The sequence below is a fragment of the Cyanistes caeruleus genome, chromosome 2 (assembly GCF_971803275.1).
Source record: "Cyanistes caeruleus chromosome 2, bCyaCae1.hap1.1, whole genome shotgun sequence".
NCBI classification, from domain to species: domain Eukaryota; kingdom Metazoa; phylum Chordata; class Aves; order Passeriformes; family Paridae; genus Cyanistes; species Cyanistes caeruleus.
In genome coordinates, this window is record NC_141702.1 from 70,651,283 (window position 1) to 70,675,690 (window position 24,408).

Sequence of the window (24,408 nt, forward strand, 5' to 3'; positions counted from 1 at the left end):
CAAAAAGCATATTCTACAAACATTAAGGCATTTACAAATTATATTCACAGAACTCTAATTTTTGAGAGAAAGTAATAATAAAGAAATACCTCTCCACTGATTGTGTTTGAAAATCATCTTACTTTTCATGCTTGAGGAAAACAGAGCTGATAAAGAAATGCTTTGGTTTTTTCCATAGTACTTAATTGTCGCCCTGAAAACTCAGCTTCTGAGCTTGCTAACATAGTTTTCTAAAGACTTTCCCAGGACAGTAACTGTAAACATAGATATGTGTACATTCTTTCTGTTACACGTCTTGTGATGGGCATCTCTCATGGCCAGTGCAGTGAGAAAGTGTTATCCTGACCATCCAATCCCTGGCAGTGGTCAGAAGCCTATAAATCCTGGGAGGAAAAATAAACTCTCTCTTCTTTTCACCACACCTTGACCTGTGTCCGTGTGATCTACTCATCTTCAGCAGCAACACTTAATATCTTGCTTTCTACTCAAAAATGACAAAAAGTATTTTTTCCACCCCAGACAAATGTCAATGATAAATGAAATATGAAGCAGACCTATGGAAGCAATATAAATAAGTATTCATATTGTTTCTGTGAATAGCATTCACAACACTGATTTAGTGACAGGTTTTTTTCACACCCATTTTACAACTTGTAATTTTTGTGTATCTTTTCTGCTTTTGAGCTGTTGCCATAAGTCAGTTGCCATGTTCCACTTATCTTTAATTGAAATAGTCAGGTGCTACCTCATCATCCAGTTGATTTTTTTTTTTAAATCCTCCTTTCTGTGGATAAAGTCAATAACTTCTGCCTTGTTTAGTAGCTTCAGTTCCAGGCTGATAATTGTCATTTATAGTTAATATTTTCAGCATACTTATTTTCATGAGGTTTCTAATTTTTTGTGATCAGGTGGTATCAAAAGTACTGCAAATGTCTTACTGCTGTGCTCTGAAAATGCAGGGAAGAGCCCCTGTCTTTCATTGTGAGGGGTGGTACTCAGCTTTGCTGTGGTTATACCAGACTACTCACATTTAAGCCCTTTAGCTCTTCCATGATGAAGTCTGGCATACTACAAAGTTAAAATTAAAACAAACAAAACAAACAAACACCAGACAAAAAAAAAAAAAAAAAAAGGAATATTAGGGCTAAATGTTGAGCCATTCCTGAAAATAGCTTTACTATTTAATCTCTCTCATCTATTGTATTTTCTATAATTTGTGGTCCAAACGTGATATTTGGTAGTGCCAGGATGGATATTGTTTCGTGCTTTCTTTGTGATCTTGGTTATTACATGCTTTTGCTGTGCTGTCAAAATGAGGTATTGCAAAGAGAGAAAACGATGCCTGGAGCTGAACATGGCTTCACAGGAGGAAAATAAAGGTGGGAATGAAGATGGTGTTCACATTATGTATGTGGATAGCAGTGTGTGGAGTGTCATGTTGAAAATATTAATGATAAAGATTAAGCTCTATGTTTATTACCTTTTATTAAAGATACTTCCATTCCATAACAATTGCAGATTTTTTGCAAGTCAAAAGACATCCATGGAAATGATGGGCATTGTAGGGTGTTCTCTTCATTTCTGACAAAACAATTTTGATTTAAAGCACAGATCCTTTCCCAGTTAAAACGCCAGTTCAAAAGATAAAGCTATCTCAAACTTAACTTTCCTGTTTTCATAATAAAGAATGTTCTTTACTTGGGGTTATATTCTGAATGTGATAGAACTCTTCCAGGTCTGAGCAGGGTTAGTTGATTTTTTTGTTATATTCAGAATGAAGCTATAGTTGCATTTGAGTGTATGTAAGAAAATTCTGATGGCCTAAGGACAGACCTGTTTATGCTGTTACTTATATTAGAGAGTGTGTCAGTAGTGTACATTTACTGTTCACCTTATGTGTGTCTTAGCAAGTGCTCTTTGTTATCTTTCTCAGAAAGGATCATCCAAAATTGCAGGTTCTATAAACAATTCTTCTCAGCAGTCAATCTGAGACTTAAGCAGACAAAAGATGAATGGATATTGCTTTTCAAATTAGCGCTGCTGTGTAATTAATTGTGCTTAATTAGCAAATCTTTCTTTAAGTATCCACAGTGCAGTGATGTAATTTGTTTTCCCAGGTAGCTGATCACAAAGTATGGAAAGCTGCTTTTAACAAACTCCAAGTAATTGCATGTTTCACTGGAAATGCTTTGATTGAAACAGTGGTGATTAGTATCAATCTATCTTGGCCCATCCAATCCTTCCAGCTGGCTTTCTGTTGCTTTAAGATATGAAGTGGGTGTTTGGGCAGCGTGCTCCCTGATAAATTAATGTTGTTCCCTGTGCTGCTCAGCTAGAACAGTTTGGAAGTGCATCCGCTGGGAAGGCATCTCTCCTTTGCTGCCTCTACAGGGACTGGTATGTAGAATTAGGAACAATGTTCACTGTGATGGGGAAATGTCTTTTATCTGACCTGTAGCTGGTGAGGTTCAGCCAGCCTGGATCAAATAAGATGTCCCTTCCACAGACAGGCAAATACATCCTTGTGTTAATAGTTTTATATTTCATATAGTTTTATATTGTGGCAGCATTTGTGATAGGTGTGCTGTGATATTATGTAATGAAGTTCTCCTCATTTCCTTTTGAACCGGGTGATGTGTGTGGCCTACAAGATGATTAGTGCCCTCATGTGCTTGACTTCTTTTAGAATTTGAATTTTCCACACACCACTGGGCAATAGAGAATTACAGATCTTAGAGAGATGAATGTGATTCTTACCGTGATGGATGTTGGTGTTTCTGAAACTGAAAAACAAGTGTAAAAATGGAGATGACATGCATCTTGGACCAACACAAGTTATTTGTCATTGTCGTTGTCGCTTTGGTTTAGAATACGCAGTTCAAGAAGAATCTGGTACTGGGGAATTCCATTTTGGGTTTGAAATGGATGTTGTAACATTGCGGGTACCATTGGTATTAAAATCAACTACCTTGTCAAATAAGGGAGGAGTTTGGTATTGTTGTTGTTTGTGTTACTTTGGAGTTTGAATTTTATTTTTTTCTTGGTCAATCTGGAACATTCATCTCTACACATTTATCTGGGCAGCAAAAAATTAAGAAAGAACTTACAGATTTAGAAGGAAAACCCAGTTTACAAGTCAACGTGTAAAATAATTGTGGTGTCCAAAGCCAGGGATTTTACAAGTTTTGTAGCAATGGTTATTGTATATCTTTGTTTTGTTTCACAGTGAAGCATGCTTCTACTTCCTTAACCTTATTGTTTTCTATTTCTCAGTCTGTATTTCAAAAAGAAGCAGCATGTTTTCTCCCTGAAATAAAGAATTAAAATAGATTTCTTGTATGAAACACCTGCACAGTAGGAAGTGAAACAGAATTTTTTAGCTCTCACTGTTTTATGGTAAGATTTCTGTTCCCTTTCCTTCCTGTAAACAAAAGGAGACACTTAGAGAGTGGGAAATAAGCTATTTACAGGATATTTTCTATATGAAAGGAAGGAAAAGGCCTTTACAGAGATCAGTCTATTGTGTTGGGAATATGGAAAGTTATATGGAGTTAAATTGAGTTTAGTGCTTGCAGAGGAAATGCATGGCAAAATACATGTAATCACTTCAGTCTTGACCCTATAAATTGCTGGATGCCCCCATTTAGTTGCTGAAATCAAAGCAGGACCTAGGACATGGAGTGCTGTGGTTTGATCCCAAATCCTTTGTGTAACCTGTGGTCATTGTAAGAACTAGATCAGAGAGCGACTACACTAAGAGCTTATGCAGTATGGCTTTTATTTATAAACAAGTGGTTTTGATACTTGTACTTCTAGATAGATGTTCAAGTTACTTTTGCACATCTGTTTTTCATCTGTCTCTTTGAAATACGATTGTCTCTGCTTGACAAGTGTTATAATTGGATTGTTCATGGAAGTAATGGTTTCCAATTTACTTGTAGAGTGTATATATTTTCAAAGTTCTGCTTCACATATGAAATATATTAACTACAATTCTGGTGTGAACAAGGCAGTCTTATTCTTGCCTGTGTTATGAAATTAATTTCTGTGAATAGCTATTCGATTTTCATTTATCTTCTGTAGCACCAGCAAGAGTCTTTATCACCAGTAAGAATTGTGGATGAGGTATTTAACTCTAAACTCTGCCTAAGCATTATGGAATAATACAGCTTTCTTGAAACCTTGTGTGTATAAGATGATAGGACTGATGATGGCTTTGCCAATAAAATTGAGCAGGTAGAGAAAAATCTTGTCATTAGTTGTATCACTTTTATCTGCAGTTCTTGTACTTAAGTCATACTTGAAAATGGAAATTCATTGTAGCAGTTTTTGAAATTTCTTTTGCTCCATATATTAAGTTCAAGATTCCTAGTACTTGAATATCATGAAAAGGCAGTTTTAAGTATGGGAAAGAAGAAAGTAAAGAATCTTGTGTGCTTAATAGGTACTGATCTTCTTTTTTGTAAAAAGGGTACTTAAATAAAAAAAAAGCTTTAATAGCAGTATTAGCTGTTAAAGAAATGATGGGGTTGTTTATGTTGCATGATGGATTCAGTTCCTAACACAGAAATTCTAATGTCTGGGTGTTCCTGGGTATGTGCATCTGTGTTTGTAAAAGGCAGCTGAGAGTGGTCTATCTTTTGGCATGTCTTGGTGAAAGGAGAGTGTGCCCGGTCTTTGTCCCAGCAGAAGAAAAATAATGATTCCTTTGCTGCCTGTATTTGGGGTTGTGTTTTTCTAGGATAGAATTGTCAATCTGCTTGTTTGCTTTCTCTCTGTAGTTTTCTAATTCTTTGTTCAAGGCAGGGCGTTACCAAAAGGGCTACTGCAGTCATGAACAAGACTTGGTCTAGGTGTAGACGAGAGTGTAAAGTTTCTCCTTGAAAATTTGGAGTGTTGAAGACAAAAATGTCAGTAGCTTCCCACAATCTAGAACAAATGACTTGATAAGGTGTTAGCTAGCTTTTTGGCATTTATTTTTTTCCTTGGGTATCCCATCAAAAATACAGCTCCTACATTGTAAATCGAGTGTGTCCAGGGTACATCAGACTTACTGGGTAGATTGACTGTGTCAGGTTGATATTCTGGACATACTGAACTTGCTGTGGAGATAACCTTGGCAGTGACCATCAGTACAGTGTTTTGGAGCACTAAGAAGCTGCTTGGAACTAGGCTTTGCTGATGAGGAGGCTGCCTCTTTGCCCATTTTTCTGGAATCAATTTCTTCTAAATAGACAAAACTTTTTGGGTATAGAAAGAAAACTTTTCCAGGTAAAATGAGAGATCTTGCACTGATTTATTCTATCTTTCTGCTTTTCCTACAACAACAAAATAAGAATAGAAAAAATTAAAAGATTGGGACATAAATAATACATATATTCATGCAGAAAAATAGTTTCCTTGTAGTTGAAAATGAGGTGCAGTATATGGCAGGCCACAGTTATGAATGTCTTTCTTTTTGCCAAACAGGGCTACTAACAAGGATTGACTTTCCCATGCAGGAATTATTTCTACCTGCATTTCAGGTATCTTTCGATGTGAACCCTTCTTTGTCGTGTCTTTGGCCAACTTGACTTCCTTAGTGACAACTCCTGTAGAAACAAGGTGCTGGTTTTGAATTGCAGTGGACATTCACATAAAGGTTAAGACACCAACAAATAAAATCCATTTTTATTCCATCCTGAAGAATAAAGCAATCCAGATGTGACTCCATGAGTAGTAAAACATGAGATGCCCAGGACAAACAGATCTGTGATAGTCACCTAATGCACAGCAATTTTCGGATGTCCAGTACTACAAATAACTTCTGAAGTACATGAAAGAAAATAGGCATCATTATCTCTGATTTGTATCTCAAAATTTTATGAGCTTTATGAATGTAGGGGCAAGATGTTACAAAGAAAACTTTTGACTACTGGTGAGATAATAAATTACTTTTGGACTATATAACATTCTATTTCTTCTCAATTCTTAAATTCTTTTCCTGATTCAGTGATCTGTATAAGAACTTTGGATTAAAGAAAAAAAATAGTATGTGGACAAGGCCTAGTGTTTTCCCATTTGGCTGCCTCACAAAAGAGCAACATAATCCTCTAAATCCTACTTTACTCTGAGGATCAATAGATTCCACTTTCTGCTCCCATAAGCAGACAATTTAAAAATTGTCTTTGAGACAGATATTTTGAAGCTTGCTTTGCCAGTGATTTGAATACAAGATTAGTTTGGGGTTTTTTTGTGAGAACGACAATGCTAATAATTATAATATTCTCATAACCTTATTTATAGAAAACTGGAAGCAGTTTCTGTTGGAAAATGGACCAGATTCCATAGCCATTCTAAGAAAAACTGTGTTCCATTTTTGCAGTTGCTTTCTTCTCATGGTTTTACTGTTGTCTTTCAGTATTTACTATGGCTTTAGTTTCAGATTTTACTGGAGTGAGTTTTATGTGTGAAATTTATCTTCATCAGATGTAATTTTTAGGTTGGGAATGAAGAATTTCTGTTTAATATCGTGGGGGTTTTTAATTGCGTCTTCTGTTGGCAAACATTAGTTACCTCATCATACTGATCAGCACAACTACTGGTAGAGTTTAGGGCTTTTTTTTAGCTCTCTCATGAAAACTGCACTGGCCAAGGTGTTTGCTCAAATTTTGGATTGTAACTACATCAGGAGTTGGGTTTCTGGGTTTTTTTTTTGCTAGTGAGAGCATATTGATGAAGGTAGACTTAAGTGGTTGCCTAATTTTGTCTAGACCTAGAATGAGGAACTGTCCTGCATTCCATTTGCATTGGCTTTTTGTTTGTTTATGTTACTGGTGTCTATAATACCTAGATATGCAACTGACGTAGGATTCTGAGGCTTTGTGTTCTTTTCCATTGTATGTGCTATTCTGTAAAATACCTATTAGAATTATTTTTGTCCTTATGGTGGTGATTTAGTACAGGAAATAACATCTGTTCCTGCTCTGTGTGTGTTCTTTTTCCTTTCTTTCAGTGTGAATATAACATTGTGTATTTTCAAGCCAGATTTTACCATCTGAGATCATGGTAAAATAAATTCCTTTTGAAACTTTGCTAGCTCAGATATAAAATAGCCAAATTGCCTTGCTGGTACATGACAGTTTTAATATTTATCTCTCTCTAATCTTGATCAGACAGACCTAGCTAAAGTATTTTTATTTTACATATGCTTTTATTTACCTTCATTCAGAAGGAAATATCAAATTGTCAAATGTAAATTTTGCAGTGTTAGATGCTTTCTTGGCTGTAAGTCATCCCACAGAGTCCCAGAGCATATTTCCTAAACCTTTTGGATCTACTTGCTACTCTTTTCTCTCAAAACATTTTATGGAACTTCATGACTTTTTCTCATCCTTGTAATTGAAAATATCATTATGCTACTTGCTTTTTACAGTACAGTCCTAGGGATAGCTGTGGACCTTTTATCATAACCTTGGAAATAGAGCCATAATGAAACAGTCTGTTGGTTCAGCACCTTCTGGCTCGTGACCTTTTGCCTTAGAAACGCTTTTTTCCCACTTGCTGCCAGGAACTTGCAAAGATGACACCTTTAAATTCTCTGTTGCGACACATACATATGAAACTGTGCTGATTTTTAGAGCCAGGGAGTTGTTCTTGATATTTTATTTGCATGTAGAAATGACTAGATTTTCATTTTACACTAGTGTTTTTTTCAGGTTTGTTTTTTTACTTACCCCTTAATATCATAAGGGGGGACATGTTCACCTAAAACCAAAGACAATAAACCTTTCTCATTTGACTTGCAGGTATCTCCATTTTGTTGATATCAGAAAAAGAGTGACTGAAGTTGGCATCCTTTGTGAACCCTTCTAATCAAAGGTAAGCATAATTTCTAACTGGTGGCAAATATGGTTTTGCTATGTTTGTAGTACTACCCTGCCTTTTAAAGAAAAAGGCAGCTATGCTGCTGTCTTTCTTCATGTTTGACGTCTTACACACTGTATTTCCTTGGGATACCTAAAGCACCCTAAAAAACCCTGACATAACTTGTATGGCTTGGTGTACAAATGAATAAAGAATCACAGAAGGCTTTGGGTACGAAGGGACCTTTAAGATTGTCCCATTCCAACCTCCCTGTCATAGGCAGGACATTTTCCAGTAGCTCCATTCAACCTGGCCTTTCACAGCTTCTCAGGATGACCTGTTCCAGTGTTCCACCACCCTCACAATAAGGCATTTCTTCTTAGTATCCAATCTAGATCTGCCCTCTTTCGGTTTGGAGCCATCTCCCCTTGTCCCATCACTGCATGTCCTTGTAGAAAGTCCCTCTCTGGCACTCCTGTAACCCCCTTTGCCTACTGAAAGGCTGCTACAAGATGTCCCCTTGTCTTCAGGCTGAACAAAACCTGTCTTCAGGGGAAGCTCAGCCTATTTTTTTAAATCTGTAACTTGGCAGATTGCCTCTCATTAACATTGAACTGTATGGTACAATCAATATTATAGAGCTGTTACTGTACAGAAGGATTATTGTGTTCTGTAATGCATTAGATAAGTCAAATACAAAATCAGTGTTTTGGTGACTTGGAAATTCTTAGCTTGATTGTCTTCTGGAGAAGAGCTACTATAACCAGAAATAAACACTTTGTAAGTGCTAATTTAGCTACTTGTAGACAATCCCTCCAATTGCCAAAAATCATGACATATAGATATTTTCTGCACCAGGAATTGGGAGCTGCAGTTACCATTCTGTACCTCCTATCTCTACAAACTCCTTGATCTAGTTCAACTGGATTGGTTTTAATTATAGGGGTATGGCTCAGGCTTAGAAATACTTCATGTTGGCTGAACACAATCTGTCATCTGAAGACATTCAGCATAGTAGTTATCTGTTTCTATCATATTTCTGAAACCAGTAAAACTTCTAACTTCATTTCAAGCTACATATTGTTTCAAGGACAAAAAGGATTCTGAAACAAGAATTTTAAAAAAAAATATCTTAAATTTATTATGTGCTCAGAGATTTGTAAGAAGTAAGATAACTGCTTTTTGTCAACCTATTCAAAGCATCATAGATTTAGGACAGTCTGAATAATTGATCCTCCTTGCCATGCTTGCCATATGCTTTGATGCAGGAGGAGAGATTGAACTTTGTGTCCAGCCACCTGAGCCCCTCAGCCCTTCATGTGCTACAGGAGTTAAACTAGGTGGATGCTCAATAGCGATGTTGTTGTTTATCAGATTTTAAGTGGCTCCCTTTGCTCACATCAGGTTAATAGGTTTTTTCCCCCTTCTCATCTGAGACTCCATTTCTTCAATAAATGGTCAGTTCTGTAATACAGAATAAGGTCACAAGACTCCCCTGTTACTGAGCTTGATGAAGCTCTGCTTTATTAATGGCAGAGTAGAACATACCTCTGAAAATTTTATCTACTACTTTTCATATAAACAATGTGTTTTTGCCTCTCTAGACTGAGAGGACAATACTGTAGTATATTTTGCATTGTGTGTTGTCAGTAATATCTTCATTTGAATAATGCTAATGTAGTAAAAGAGAACTTAACACAAGTATTTCTAGTCTAAAATTGTGTGCTAACCACTTCTAGTATTGCCCTTGCTTTATCTTTTGGCTGTATAGTTGACCGATGCATAGTAGATATTTAAAGAAATCTGGAAGAAGCTGAAAGATATATATTGTATATTTTGCCCTCTTTCTATGATTTAGAGTAGTAGGAGGTGTTATATATAATAATGCTGCAAAAATAATGATGGTTATATATGTCTAATCTTTAATAAATTGCACTGCTTTTCTTTCATAATTTGAAAAGTATTTAATACAAGGAATACTGCTGTTTAAGATAGGAGAATAAAATTATGGTGTGCTTACCCCTGAACTAAATACACATTGATTTTTTTTTTCTTTGGGTTTTAATAATCCTGAAAAAACGTTTATGTCAAAATAATTCTTTTGATGTAGTTTACAATTATGGTAGCCGTGGTACTGATTAGCAGGTTTGATAATCCTGACTTTGAAATATGTAATTTTGTAGACTATAAAAGTTTATTTGCTCTTTCTTATCATAAGTACAGACATAAGAAGATAGGAGGGAAATTATTTTAGTGGTAGAAAACTGATAGCAGCTCTATCTCCAGAGTTAAATAGTCAATCATTAAAGAATGGTAACACTAAAAAGTAAAACGTTTGAAATTTCTTTTTCAGGCGTATTCTAAAATTGGTTACACAAAACCAAATGTTTGAAAAGTGTTTTCAATTTCAATTATTTTAAAAGGAATCTGAATTACTTACATGAGGTTGTTCAGCTGTTGCAACTGCACGCCTTCCTACATTTCGCTGCAGACGTCCTGTTAGGGCAGAGGAACAGATAATGAAATTGGAGGCTGTACATCCAGTAGAATACATGCATGTCAGATTCAAGTGATAAACTTATCACATTTGCTGAAGTCATCATCAGCTTTGTGGGTGATGTTTTCATTGGGAGGATTTGTCCAAATATATGATGTAGATATAGAATCAGTAAACCTAAATACAGCATTTAGTCTTAGTTTTGCATCCAGAGTCATGTTTCCTTTTCGTAATAATAAATCAATTCAAAACTAAACCTGTCCCTCTTTGCCTCCAGTTACTGATAGGCTGAATTACTACCTACTGAGACTTTAATAATTTTATAGATGTTTAATAATTTTATAACTAAACATTATAATTTATTAATAATTATTTTAATATATATTTAAGAATATCTAAGAATTTTGATAGATATTTCATAGGGACACGTGTATCTAGGACAACCAATGTGATCCTATAGTTTGGTATTTTGGAAGTATTTTTGTGCTCTGGGAATAACCTGGTGTCTAAAGGCTTTATGTATTATTGTGAGTTAATGAAAACGTCATCTATTGACAGTTTGTGTATGTTGAGAGTTGTGATATGGGCATGGATAGAAGAATGTAGTTTGGGCATAAACATAACATATATTCAGAAACTAATGCAAACAAAAAATATATAGGAGTAGATTTGATCTAATAATACATGTATGGCACGATGTAACTTTTTCACAGAAAATGTGGTGTGCATTTGGTGCAAAGAAAATTCTTTTCAGAAGCTGAACTATATTAGACAAATCACAGAATTGCTGAAATGGAGAGGTCCCTCTTGAGATCACATAGTCAACCATCCCTGCCCAAGTTCAAGGCCAGTTGGATTTTAACTATCTTCAAGTGTGGAAACTCCACAACCTGTCTGGGCAACCTGTTCTGTTGTCTGACTCTCACAGCCAAAGAGTATTTTCCTATGTTTAGGTGGAGTTTCATGCGTTCCCTGTCTTATTTCCCTCTTTCCTTACACTGAACACTCATGAGGAGAGTCTGGCTCCCTTTCATGCCCCTGTTTAGGCATTGGGTGAGACAGACCCCTTCTGAGCTTTCTCTTCTTCAGGATGAGCAGCCCCAGCCCCCTCAGCCCTTCCTCACGTGAAAGATGCTTCGGTCCCTGAATCATTTTAGTGTCACTTCCCTGGATTTGCTCCTGTAGTTCCATGTCATTCTTGTACTGGGGGAGTACAGAACACAATACTCCAGATGTGATGAGGGATTGATGATGGAATTTTAGCTCTAACCAGTAATTGAAAAATAACTACTTTCCTGGTTTTGTCAATAGAAATGTAGTATATTCAGTAATTCTGTATGGTGTTTCATGTCTGAAATACACCTTTTCAATCTCCAAATTGTTATCCTTTATTTCCTCTGCAAGAAGAATTAGGATATACTTAATGTGGTGAGCCAGAACTAAAATAAGGACACCTAACCCCCAACACCTAGGTATAAATAAAATATCAAGCTGCTTTATATTTCAAGGCACGTGTGCCTCAGTTTTGGAATGGCCCATAGTCTTAATAGTTCTGTCACCTGCCACCTGAGTGTTTTCCTTATAGGTTACTGGGTCACATACTAGAAAATTCAAGTAATGCTATGGGTTGTTTGTTTTGTGTTCAAAAAATCATACCAATCTGCAGAGTTGGTCTTCCCAGTCTGGTTCCCTTCTGACAGCCATAAATCTGGCAGGATTGATCAGTTCAGGGAGAGGGCTGTTTAGATTCCTAAAGGCAGTGAGCCAAAAAAATATCTGTGCTATGTTGTGCATCTCTGCCCTGTGCTACACAAAGTCTGTGGTTCTGGAAAGATTTATTAGTTTGTTTGGATCTTTCTGTTTAGCTTACTGGAGCTTGGAAAGAAGTAAGACTCTCTCACCTCTTCAAATGCTGTATCACTCTAAATAATGAAGAGATAACAGTAAGAAGCACAAGTTGACTCCTTGTAAAAGCATTAGTGAGGTCCTCCAAAATAAAAGTCAATGTAAAATAACAGGCATGTTAATAAAATGGAAGAGCTTACTAACGTGCATTTTGGGTTAGCTGTTTTGGAGAGAGAATAGGGGGGCAAAAAGGAAATATTGGCAGGTTGGTTAGGATAGTTAGGATCAAGAACTGGAGAGTGATGAGTCTTAGAAGGAAAAGAAACAGCTAATTTAAAAAAAAATTGGGAGAAGCTAGTGTTAAACTTTCTTTCCCTAGCCCACAGCAAAAGTAGTATTTATTTTCTCTTTGAGGAAGAGGCTGATGTGCCACTGGTGCTAACTAAACAGATGTAGGAAAAAATAACAAATGCCTTAATAAACAAATAAAAAGAATTTTTATTTTGAAAAAACATTCTTGGGAGGGAGGGAAGAAAGGATGCACACCATCCTGATTCCTTAATTAATGTAATCTAATTTATTTTAGTAAAACAATGAGTGTATTATTGTCTTATAAAAAGTGAAGGATTACAGTAAATTATCTTAATTGAAATCCTTTGTTTCTGGCATGTGCAGAAAAAGATTTCTAATAAAATATTTGAAATAATTAAGAATTAACATGAATACTTTTGAAGATAAACTGCAGAATGGGTCAAAAACATGTCCTATGAGCTTGCTTCTTGTTAGTAGTAGAACTGTGCAGGATGAGTGAGAAAGTTGGAAAAAAGAGTTATGCGTATGTGAAGAGGAGACTTCTCAGAGAGAATTGGAGAAACAAAACATGGAACAACATGACAAATGAAAAAATGAAAAAAAAAAAAAGGTTCAGGGAGAGCCAGAACCATTATGGAATTAGAGCAGGATGTGAAGGGCAACCAAAAACCTGTTGCAAGTACATAAGGAGTGGAAGGATGCTAGGGAGAACGTGGGCCCACTGATGGTGGGGTAGAGGATCTGGTGACAACAGACAGAAAAGGCCGAAGTGTTCAAGTGTAATTTTCACTACAGTTTTCACTTCAGTCTTTGCTAGTAAGACTGGAATCCCAGACAGTGTGGAGCAAGGAAGACTTGCCCTTAGTGGAGGGTGATGAAATTAAGGGATATTTGAACAAACTGAGCATAAAGAAGTCCATGGGACTTGGTAGAATGCACCCATAAATACTGATGGAGCTGATTGATGTCGGGGTGAGAGCACTCTTAATTTTCTTCAAAAGGTCATGCAATTTGGAGAGACTCCTGAGGATGGGAGAGAAGTCTATGTCTGTGGGGAGTCTGGGGAAGTACAGATGAATAAGCCTTGCTTGTCCCTGTGAAGGTGATAGAGCAAGTGATCCTGGAAGTTATTTCCAGATACATAAAGGATGAGAATATGACTGGGAGTAGTAAGCATGAAGTGAAGCATGGAAAATCCTACTTAACCCACCTTTTATGATGAAATAGCTGGCTTGGTGGATGAGGGGACATGGCCTTGATAGATGGACAGTGAGATAGACTGAAAGCTGCCAGGTTTAGAGGGTTTGTGATCACAGCAGCACTAGCTCCAGTGGGAGGCCATTGGTGCACCCTAGGGACTGACACTGCGTTCAACACTGCTTAATGTCTTTGTTCAGTGACCCAGTTGCTGGAGCTGGGCACACCTTCAGCAAGCTTCCTGAGGATACAAAACCAAGAGGAATGTTTGATATCCCAGGCTGTTGGGCTGCCATCCAGAGGGACCTCGATGAAATGAAGAGTGGGCAGAGGAGAACATTCCTACTTTGTAAAACGACAATGCCAGTTCCTGCAGCTGGGGAGAAATGACCCCAAGAGCTGGCATGTACCAGAGGTCAGCCACCTGCAAACAGCACTGCAGAAAAGGACTTGGAGATTTGGGAGGACAGCAAGCAGAACACAAGCCAGCAAAGTGTCCTTGTGGCAGCACTGGTGAGGCCACACCTGGAATACTGTGTGCAGTTCTGGGTTTCCCGGTATGAGAGAGATAAGGACATACTGGAGAGCATCCAGTGCAGGGCACAGAGAAGGTTAAGGGACTGGAGCATTTTTCATGCAGTCAGATGCTGAGTGAGATGGAATTGTTTGGCCTAGAGAAGGCTCAGGAGGATCTCATCAGTCTGTAAATTCTTGGAGGGAGGGTGAAAAGAGGATTGAACCAGGCTTTTTTCAGTGGTGCCCAGGACAAGAGGCCATGAGCGTAATTTGAAGTACATTAAATTCCATCTGAACATAAGAAAAGGCTTCTGCTATGAGGGTGCTTGCACTCTGGAACTGTTTTACTGGAGAGGTTGTAAATTCTCCATCCTTGAAGATATTTAAAACCTGAGTGGACATGGCCATGAGCAGCTAATCTTATCTTACTGCAAATACGAGGTAGTGAAATGGATGGAAAAAAATCATGCTTTAAAAATAAATAAAAAAGAAAAACATTATTCCTGAGATTTCTTTAGGTTTTTTTTGGTCATATTTAATCTATCTGACCCAGTTTGAGCAGGGGGGTTGGGTTAGAAAATCTCCAGTGGTCCCTTCCAAACTCAAAGACTGTGTGATTCTGAGAACACAAGGGAAAGGGAAGAAACTGATGTGTATTTTGTGAGCAGAAAAAAAAGCTAGAACATATTGATAAATTCCATTAATTAAGAGATTAAGTCAAGGTCATCTGCAGCTCTTTCTTAATCAAGTTGTAGGGAAAATGCTCAGGTCGTTGATTCCTTGGCTGGTGAGCTTAGGTAGCAGGGCAATAGACATCAGAATATTTTTCAGGCTCAGTTAATTAGGAGGGGAAAAGATTTAATGAGGTTTTAGAGCCATTTTTCAGGGTCAAAATTGATTGTCTAAGAAGTCTATGAGAGCTTTGAATTTTGTGAAAGTAGCTCTGCTGTAATATTTTTACCCTGTCTGTGCAAGGTCTAAGTTTTTGTATTCAGTAAATTTTAGTCTTAAAATATCGATAATATGTTACAGATGACCTCTTGTTATATTTGATCTTCTCTTGGGGAGCCTGTCACATCCACTCCTATTGAAAAAAATGCAGACAGCTTAAAATAATCTCTTGCAGGCTGACCTGGTCTGGTTATTAGCCAACACACTCTGAGCCCTATCTGTTTGCAAAGTTGAGGGGGAAGGAGGGGGCAAGAGGTGAGGAAGCATCTAGTTTCAGAAATAGAAACTCCACAAGTACTCTAATTATATTTTATGGTTCTCTAAAAAGCTATTCATTTGCTGTGAATATCATTCAAATAATTCATAGTTCTTAGCTGTTAGGCCTTTTTTTTTTCCTTTTGTTTTGTCATCTCACTCCTGTCATTTAGCCTAGTAACCTGATTTGCTGCCTTGTCAAATTCTTCCATGTGAATGGAGCGTGTACTTTGTCTTGCATGGCAGCCTGCGAGGAGAGGGAAGGAGGAATACAAACTTTTCCCAGATCCTCCACTTCATCTAGTGTCTGCTTGTGTAGAGTTCTTCTGGTTTATCTTACTGCAAATACGAAGTGGTGAAATGGATGGAAAGAAATCCTATTTTAAAAATAAATAAAAAAGAAAAACATTATTCCTGAAATTTCTTTAGGTTTTTTGGTCATATTTAAGACCAGTGAAATTAACTGCTTTGGACAGTTCAGGAATGGTAGGGCTACATGCTGTCAAATGCTGAAGATCAAAGTCCACTGCAGCATCAAAATTTTCTGCAAAACATAAACTGAATTTGTAAGCATTTTTTGAAGTGGCTGATTCTAATGGAGATGGGAACACATATTTCCAATTTGTGTACTGTTTGTTAAACATATATGCTAACTCCTTAGAAGAAAGGAGAGGTCTAGACATGTCATAAGTATGGGACATCCTTCCTTTTCACATATGGCTTTTGGAGATTATAGAAAAGTGATCTTTGTTATTGTAAATTATGATAACGGTTAATTATGTTTGGGTGACTGACAGATTAGACTATTTCTACTTTGCCTTTTTTCATTTTTCTGTTGGCTCCAAATCACCATTAATAAAAAAATTATTTACTTAATTTCTCTTACTTGGGGATTGATGTTATTGCTGTATCATTTCTAGAAACCAGATACAAAGAATGTGACTTTGATTTTTGGCTCCATTTTCATCTTTCCCTAAAGTAGGATTTATTTTTTTTAAAGAAGAGAATGTTTAAAAATTTCTTCCTGTGTGTTTTTGAAATTTAGGATTCACCTGTAAATAGATTTCTTTGGGGGTTTTTTTGCCTGTTTTATTCTCTTTGGGAATTTTATTCTCTTTTTAGAATTTTGAAGTTTGGAGTGGGCTGCAGGTTTAATTCAAAACTATTTTCTAAGGACAGATAAACTGAAGGCATAGTCCAGCCCTTTTGCTTTATATATACTTATTATTAGATAATATTTGGCAGTTGGTAGCTTTGTCTGAGCAGGAGAAAGAGTGTAGATTATATGACAGCTGAGCGCATTTCGACTAACTTTGTCTCCAGGACAAAGAATTTACAGTACTTTTGGATTTAGTAAGGTAAAATTAGGTTCTTTCCTACTTTGCTTTCGATATACTTTGACTTAGAAACAGTGTTCCTAAATGAGAAATAAGTGATTGAAATACTTGGTTTTTATCAAATGGGTTAGTGTTTGCAACCATGATAGATTTCAGGTTAATGTACCATGGTATTACTGGATGAAGTAGGAAGGAAATTTGCTCTATCATAGGATTATGACTACTAAAAGGAGTTGTTGGGATTGACATTTTCCATTGATAAAAAGTTAAAATGAAGGCTATTTTTTAATTGATTTTCTTTTTTCTTTTTTTTTTTTTTTTTTTGTGCTAGCAGAGTGTCTCTTTAAAGAAGTAATTGTGAAAATATAAAAATTGACAAACTGCATACTGAAATTATGTTGTAGTTGGGAAGTGTGTTTAATCAGGATGATTTTTGCCTTGAACCTCCGTGTGTGTATTCCTGTTGCCCTTGTATTTTTTTGTTATGATGTTCACACAGGAAACAAAAATTCTCCATTGTTTTAGGTGTGTGTGCATAGCTTCTAGAACTATGTACTAAGGCAATTATTTCATTGTTGGAAGCTTTGGGTTTCCTGGTCCCTCATCTCTTTTCTATGCAAATATCAAAGTGAAGTGGATGATGTAGTTTTAATGCTTCACTCCTCTGGTTGATTTGAAATTATTTTGGGGTTTGTTCTTTCGTCTTTTACTGTAGTGCTGAGTGAAAAAAAAAACCTAACTAAACTGGGTTATTTATTTATTTGTTTGTTTATCTTTCTTTTGTGAGAAAAATCAGTTTCTCATGCTAACCCCTTGATGCTGGCCATAAGATCAATAGATGGGTGATGAGGTGGAAGGAAGATTTTCCCCACTTTCTTCCAACTCTGTGTCTCAAATGTTAATACACATCTTAGGTTTTCTGTGTGACAGATTTAGTTGTTCTTATTCCTCTTGTTGACTTCTAAGTGTCAGCTTGGACTAGAATATACTTCCTTCCTCTTTTCAGCCCTTGAAAACCATGCTTATTTGCATGCAGACAGCAACCCCCACTTTTTAGATTCAGTCGTTGCCACCTTGATGCTCTGTCCTTTTTACATGGTTTATTTCCTTGAAGTGCTCAGCCCAGAAACTGCCCAGCTATGTTGGGTGTACTGCTCAGTGGAGAGTTCACTAAAACCTCTTTTTTATTTGTCTTCTCTAGGTAGCAGAAGCAGAGCTAAGCACAGTGTAAACACTGTGAAAGATGTTTCTCTATGTTTAAATTACAGGATGTTGTCAAATTACCTTGTTTCATAGCACTGGTAAGACACAGGCTCTGGAAAAAGGCCTTAGTGGTATCCCATACCCTCTCTTCAGGCTGTCTCTATGATGGCTGGGGGTGAGTGGTTGGGGTTTTTTCAAGCACTTTTAGTTTGTGCCACCTTATAAAAGATGTCTTTACAAAAGCAGGATAGAAGAGTCTGCATGTGTTCTGTGGATGAATCTTTGCAGTATATCATTCATACTTGCTTTATTCTGTGGCATGGTACCTTCTTTATTCAATTGTTATAAAATATGCTTATTAATTGAATCAGAATACGTCTGGTTTTGATACTGATTCATGTTTTAAAAAATATTTCAGTTTACCACATATGTGGTCTGTCAAGTGGAATTCATTCCTTCTCTGGAAGCAAACATTTCCAGTGAAGTGCCTCCTACATGTCCATTGCCCAGACTCAGGATCTGCTGCTGTTGTCTTGTCTATAATTATTAGATGTTAATCATAGCTAGAGCTGGGAAGTTTTTTAGTTTTTGTTTTCCTATTACGTGAATGATTTAGTTTCTAAGTATTTCTGTATTTGGCAAGAGTGGAGGATGCAAACTTTCCTCTAGATGCCTTCCCATTTCATACTAGACTGTTGCTTGGTAGTTTCAGTATTTCACTGACACACTGGTTGTTGAGGTTCCATTTTGTAAATCCACTAAGATTAAATCTACTAAGATTTAATTTACTTTCCAGTATTAAATAGAGACGTGAGAGCTTATTTCTTACCGGAATCAAAATGATATTACAACAAAACAGGAATGCATAGCTTAAAATGTTACTTAGAAGGCAAGCTGTATACTGAACAGATTGTACTCATTTTTTAATTAATAAAATAACCTTTTTTCTAAAAACAAAAATCAAACAGCCCTCTTCCCAAGAAAAGCAAACCAACCAACCCACAAACAAAAAAACCCAACACAAAACCCTAACAGTACCAAAACAAATCAAACTCAAATTTATATCCTTCTCCAAGTATTTCAGGGTAGGAAGATGTTTGCTGTGTTATACTGTGTAGCAATATTAGATAATTTTTTCTGTATATGTAGTTTGGTTCTACAGTTTCCACAAAGCTGCTTTTCTCCAGTGGACTCAGAATTTTTATGTTAATGTGTGCTCTTTCCCCAGTTACTTCACACTGGCACTGGGGTTCTGGAGAGTTCAATGGAAATAATGCCTGTCTTGTTTAGCTTAAGCACAATATGCTACTATAGCAGTTTCACCCAACTTTTTTTTTACGTGCAAAGCAGTTTGCATCATGCATTGAATCCCATCTCATTTGAAAGTAGAGTCATTGTGTGTGTAGGAACAATTAATTGAATATCAGCAAATTGAATTCAGTTTTCGTGTGTTTGTTTTATAACGTGCTTTTTTCTAACTTAGTTACACATGTTGCTGGTATCTGCTTGAAAAACTGGGTTTATTAAAATTGATTTAAAATCAAGAGATTCAGCAAATAGTCCTAAGACTTGTAACTTGTTTGAGAACCAAGTGTAAAAAGAGCTCCTACATTGACATTCTTTTTCCAGCCTTTGTTGGGAGTAGGAGGAAGCATAGTGACAAAGGATGAGGAAAAAGCTGAGTTACTCAATGCCTTCTTTGCCTCAGTCTTTAATAGCAAGACCAGGTGTTCTTTGGTACCCTGAGGAGCAGGGTGAATCTTGAAGACATGGATGGGGAACAGAATGAAGCCCCTGGAATCCAAGGGAAAATGGTCACACAGTTTTGCAGGAAGATGTGGCAAAGTAATCTGGCATTTTCATTTCAGCTTCAAGATGGGTTCTGCCATTCATGAAATACTTTGATCAAGAACAGGTATTTCTTGTATCCCTGATACAAGTGTTTATGATTTTTTCCTCTTATATGTTACCTTTGTTGGAGTTTTTTCATGGCTTTGATATGTATCTTTGAAGTTTTTAAGTAGCAACCTGTATTTAAACTCAAATATTCATTTAACACTCAAGTAGCTTTAATGAGTTTATGAGGGTATTTATTAATCAGGTTTTTCAAAGCAAAGGCTATATAATTCTGTTCTATTTCCTCTAAAAATAATAGCTGAAAAATGAGAAATATTATTAAAAAATAATTCTAGTTTTAAAAAGTATGATATAGGACCACAATGGCTACTATATAATATTCTGTTTCCCTTTGTATGGCCTTGTCTTAGTTTATCTATACTAAAAATACATAATTTGTGATCTTTAGTGTCTTATTTATTTACTTATTTTTGTAATTGACAGGGTTGATGACAGAGTAGCTTCTGAAGGGTTTTGTTCATTGGAATCTTCTCCAGGCTATTGTTTGAACTAGATAATTTACTGACATTAAGAACATATTGAAGTACATATTTGTTTTGCCTTGGTTTTGACAGGAGGTGGAGGAATGGATTATCACCTAAGAGTAACACATGGTATTAACTGTTGAATGTAGGTACAGACCCTTCTTATTCAGAGGAAAAGAAGCATTTGAAGAGTCATACAGCATAGTGAACATGTAAAAAGGAATCCCATAGTTTTCCTGGGAAGGATAAAGGAGACCGGGATAACTGATACAGGTGCTGTTGTACAGTGTCTCAGCTGACTGACTTGGATGCCAAAAAGATGTGTCCTGGGAGAAAAAGGATTGATGATACTTTAGGAAGATACTAAGGAGGAGGAAAAATAATGAGATAAAGGAAGTGACAATAGAGGAGTAATAGTGATATCAACGATGACGAAATACTCAGAGAGGGAATGAGTAGTAAAATGGCAGAATTAAATAGAACCCAAAGTGAATATTTCTAGATAGGGCTACAGCCAAGACATGCTTTTGAAGTCAGATGAACTTAAATGCTGTGTTGGAAAGCTGGACTTTTGTCAGACTGGTAGACCTTGGAAAGAACAAAGAAGAGGATATTTATGAAAGCGGAAGAAATGGGCTTCGATGAAGACAATGATATAGGATGTTTATTTTTCTTTTTATGATAGTTTAGGAGTCTGAACATGCCAGGGCCAAACAGATCACTCCTTGATAACAGACAATTTTGAACAGGGGTTTGGATTCTGGGTGGTTTTAGCAGTCAATGAGAAGAAACCAATTGTTTGGGGTGGAAACAAAGAAGATGGAGTGGGAGCTTTTGAGTGGCCGTTGGCAGAGCTGCTGGCTTTTTCCATCTCTGTAAGTGCCTACAAATTCAATTAAGGGTTGATAACAACCCTTACCATCTTAACTTTGCCTAGTATCATAGTTGACTTTATTGTCCTGCTTTCATTCTGCCTAGCTATGCCTGGATAAGGGTTATCTGTGAGCACAGTCATTCCAGTCCAAAGGGTGTCATGAGCCTAACACATGTTCACTTGTCTGGTTTGTGCTCCTTGAATGGAGGATGATATGCATATGGATTGAGATGGAAAATACTGCATTAACTGGGTAGGATTTGCTGAATGCATGATGCCAAGTGTATGGAAATAGAGAAAAGAGGAAGTGAAGAAGCACACTGGATTAAATACGGAACCACATCATGAGAGGCAAGGAATTCCTGGTGTTATCCACCAAACATGGCATGCAGATGTACACTGTCTTTGAATGGAAAGAAAACTATACCCATACTATTTGTTTTTGAGATATAAATATGCATTAAAAAAAACCTTCCCACTGAAATAGGGACAGCCTGGTTAATGGTGCTATGTGCTGAAATACAGTTCATGAGACTTTGGCATTTGGGTTCTTTTGCTCGAGAATTGACATTTTTTTTATCCTCATGTACATTTATTGAGTTTAAAAAAGCTATCTGGGCAGATTCTGTAGAATAATATTTAAAACCAGTCACGTTATAAATTGCCCTAGGTAAGGATATTTTTCTTAAAGGATCATACATAATGTTGACATGAATAGCTGAGACCCTTTGTAAGCAATTCATAATTTGTTGACAAATATGCAGTCAGTTATAAAGGTTATTTAGGTTATAAAGAAAATATTATTTATTTAATAATGATCTGTATTTTGGGGAAAAATAATCTATGGATTTTACTGGTAAGTAGTTGACTGTGTATTGGGAAGGAGAGGGAATGCCATTCAGGTAGTTTATATGTCAAATGTGTAGTTTCTTTTGTAATCAAATATGAGCTTTCTAACTGCCAGAAACATAGCAAATGTGATTGTTCCTCTCTAAATTTGGATTTTGAAATAGATCTGTAGTTTCTATAATGCAAATATGCTTTCAGAAAGAGGGAGATATGGACTGACAGCAAGTTAAAACACCGTTCCAAAAATGTGTGGTCTGTATAAATGATATACAGTTTGTTGGCTGACCCAAAACTTTGTGCTAAATCAAAGCCAATAATGGAATTCAGAGGCAGAGTTTTTACAATGCCTACACTGCATTACTATGCCTGTGTGTGAACACTTTGGATCAGTTAATTATACCCTCCTATTTGAACGTTTTCATTTACATAAGGAACAGAACTTGATAAATCAAATATAAAATTCAGTGTCTGATTTATTGGATGGGGTGTTATGTAATCAGAATTTTAAAGCAAAAGTTAAAACAAAATTGGCCCTATAAAAGCAAATCATTCCAGATGAATATGAATTTAAAATTAGCATTCCCCATGCTTCCCAAAAGTGGACCAGAGTTATGTTTTTCATGGTTCCTGACAGTGCTATTTCTTAGTGTGCTCAGAGATCTATTTAAAGGTAAATTACTGATTCTTGAACATTTCAGTAAGTCATCTTAAAGCAAGACTTTATTTTCAAAAATGTTTGCCTTTTAGCTCCTTATCACAAAACAGTAAAATTGGGAAGATATTGGTATGGTTATGGCAGCTTTCAGCTAAGAATCAAGAAAAGCTTATAGACATTTTCTCTAATGTATCTCTCACATATAAAGGAATACAGCTCTGAATATCTGCATTCCTTAACCCTAGTCATGATGATGACTTTGTCTGGGAAATACATTTACACAACAAGGTGTCTTCTTTCCAGTCTAGAAAAATGAGATCTTTCCTCTCTGACTCAGAATATTTGAAAGATGTGTTTCCACGCTGTATTTTTGAAGACGGCTTTTCATTTTTTCCTGTTTAAAATGAAATATATAGCATATTTTCTCATCAGGACAACTCCAGAAAGTTCTCAGGCATTTACTAAGCATCTCAGCTTAGTAAACTAAAGCAAAACTGTAGAGTAATGATAATACAATCTTACTGTTTGGGGTGGGTTTGGTTATTTTTGTGTTTTGTTGCTTTTTTAATTCAAGGGGGAAGCAGAAGGAGGTGTTCCATAAAGTTGACATAAAGCTTTAACAAAATTATTTTCAATTATAGCCCTCTTAAGTCTCATTGAGAACAAATTTTTTAGCTTAACAGCTATTTGTTTCTAGATGGATATCAAATGATCACTGAACAGATGGCAGTGACATTTTATTGCTATCAAGTTGTGCCAAATTTGAGTGGACTGATGAAAAATGAAGAACAATATTCTGCTAACAATTCCCTCGCTCCAGCTACTGTTCGTCTGTTTATATCTGGAATTATGTAAAAAGATCCTATTCATTGGAAAAAAGAAGAGTTACTGCACATAGCTGTGGAACAACCAGCCTTAGAAGGTGGCTGTCCCAGAGAGGCACTTGTTTGCCCAAGCTGAATTGTTCAGTGGTCCAGGCCCAGTTGCATATGCTTGGAAATGTCATGTGGACACAAGTTACCAAGTTACTTGGTAACTGCCAAAATATTTAATGTATATTGTTAATATTATTAAGTCTGTTTTCTAAATTTACTGTGTAAAATTAAGAACAAAATTGTTTTTACGTAGTAAGGCTGTATGAATCAAGTGCATTATGGCCACCGTAGATTTCAGCGTACTTGGTTTCTATATGGAACTTCTGTTCTTTTGTTTCAGGGAGGAAGAATACAAAGAAGTGAAACTTCTTTTCTCAAAGTACAGGTTTTAAAAACAGATCTTGGTGCATGGTGATGTGAAGTGACATTTTATAGCTCTACGGTGATGCAGAAGTACCCGAGAAATTACTTGCTGACATCTGAAACTGCAGATCCTCAGTCAGCTTGAAGCTAAGGCTCCTAAAACTGGCCAGTATTGTTTATCAGTTTGTACTATCTCACAATTCCTGCCAGCTGATAAAGAATCAAGGCCAGACTAAACTGGTTTCCATAAAAAAACACTAATGACTCATGCTCACGTTTCCTTTTTCTTTAAAACTTATTTTACTTTAATCAACCACTTCCTTCATTAATACTCAAAATAATTCGGAGCTGTGATATCAGAGCCACTCTACTGCCAAATGACATGACAGAAAACCTACTTCCTGTTTTACTTTCTTGAAAACATAAAGAGAAATAATAGCTTTATTTCTCTTT

General features: G+C 36.4%; 1 protein-coding gene across 7 annotated transcripts in view; it reads left to right on the forward strand.

Moving 5' to 3' along the window:
- The window catches only part of SIPA1L2 (signal induced proliferation associated 1 like 2), a 127,370-nt gene that overhangs the window by 18,831 nt on the left and 84,131 nt on the right, over positions 1-24,408 (forward strand). For all 7 annotated transcript variants that reach the window (XM_086877804.1, XM_086877805.1, XM_086877808.1 and 4 more), the window contains exon 2: positions 7,788-7,860. The gene's annotated coding sequence lies outside the window, so the exon portion shown is untranslated. The remainder of the gene's footprint in view (positions 1-7,787; positions 7,861-24,408) is intronic.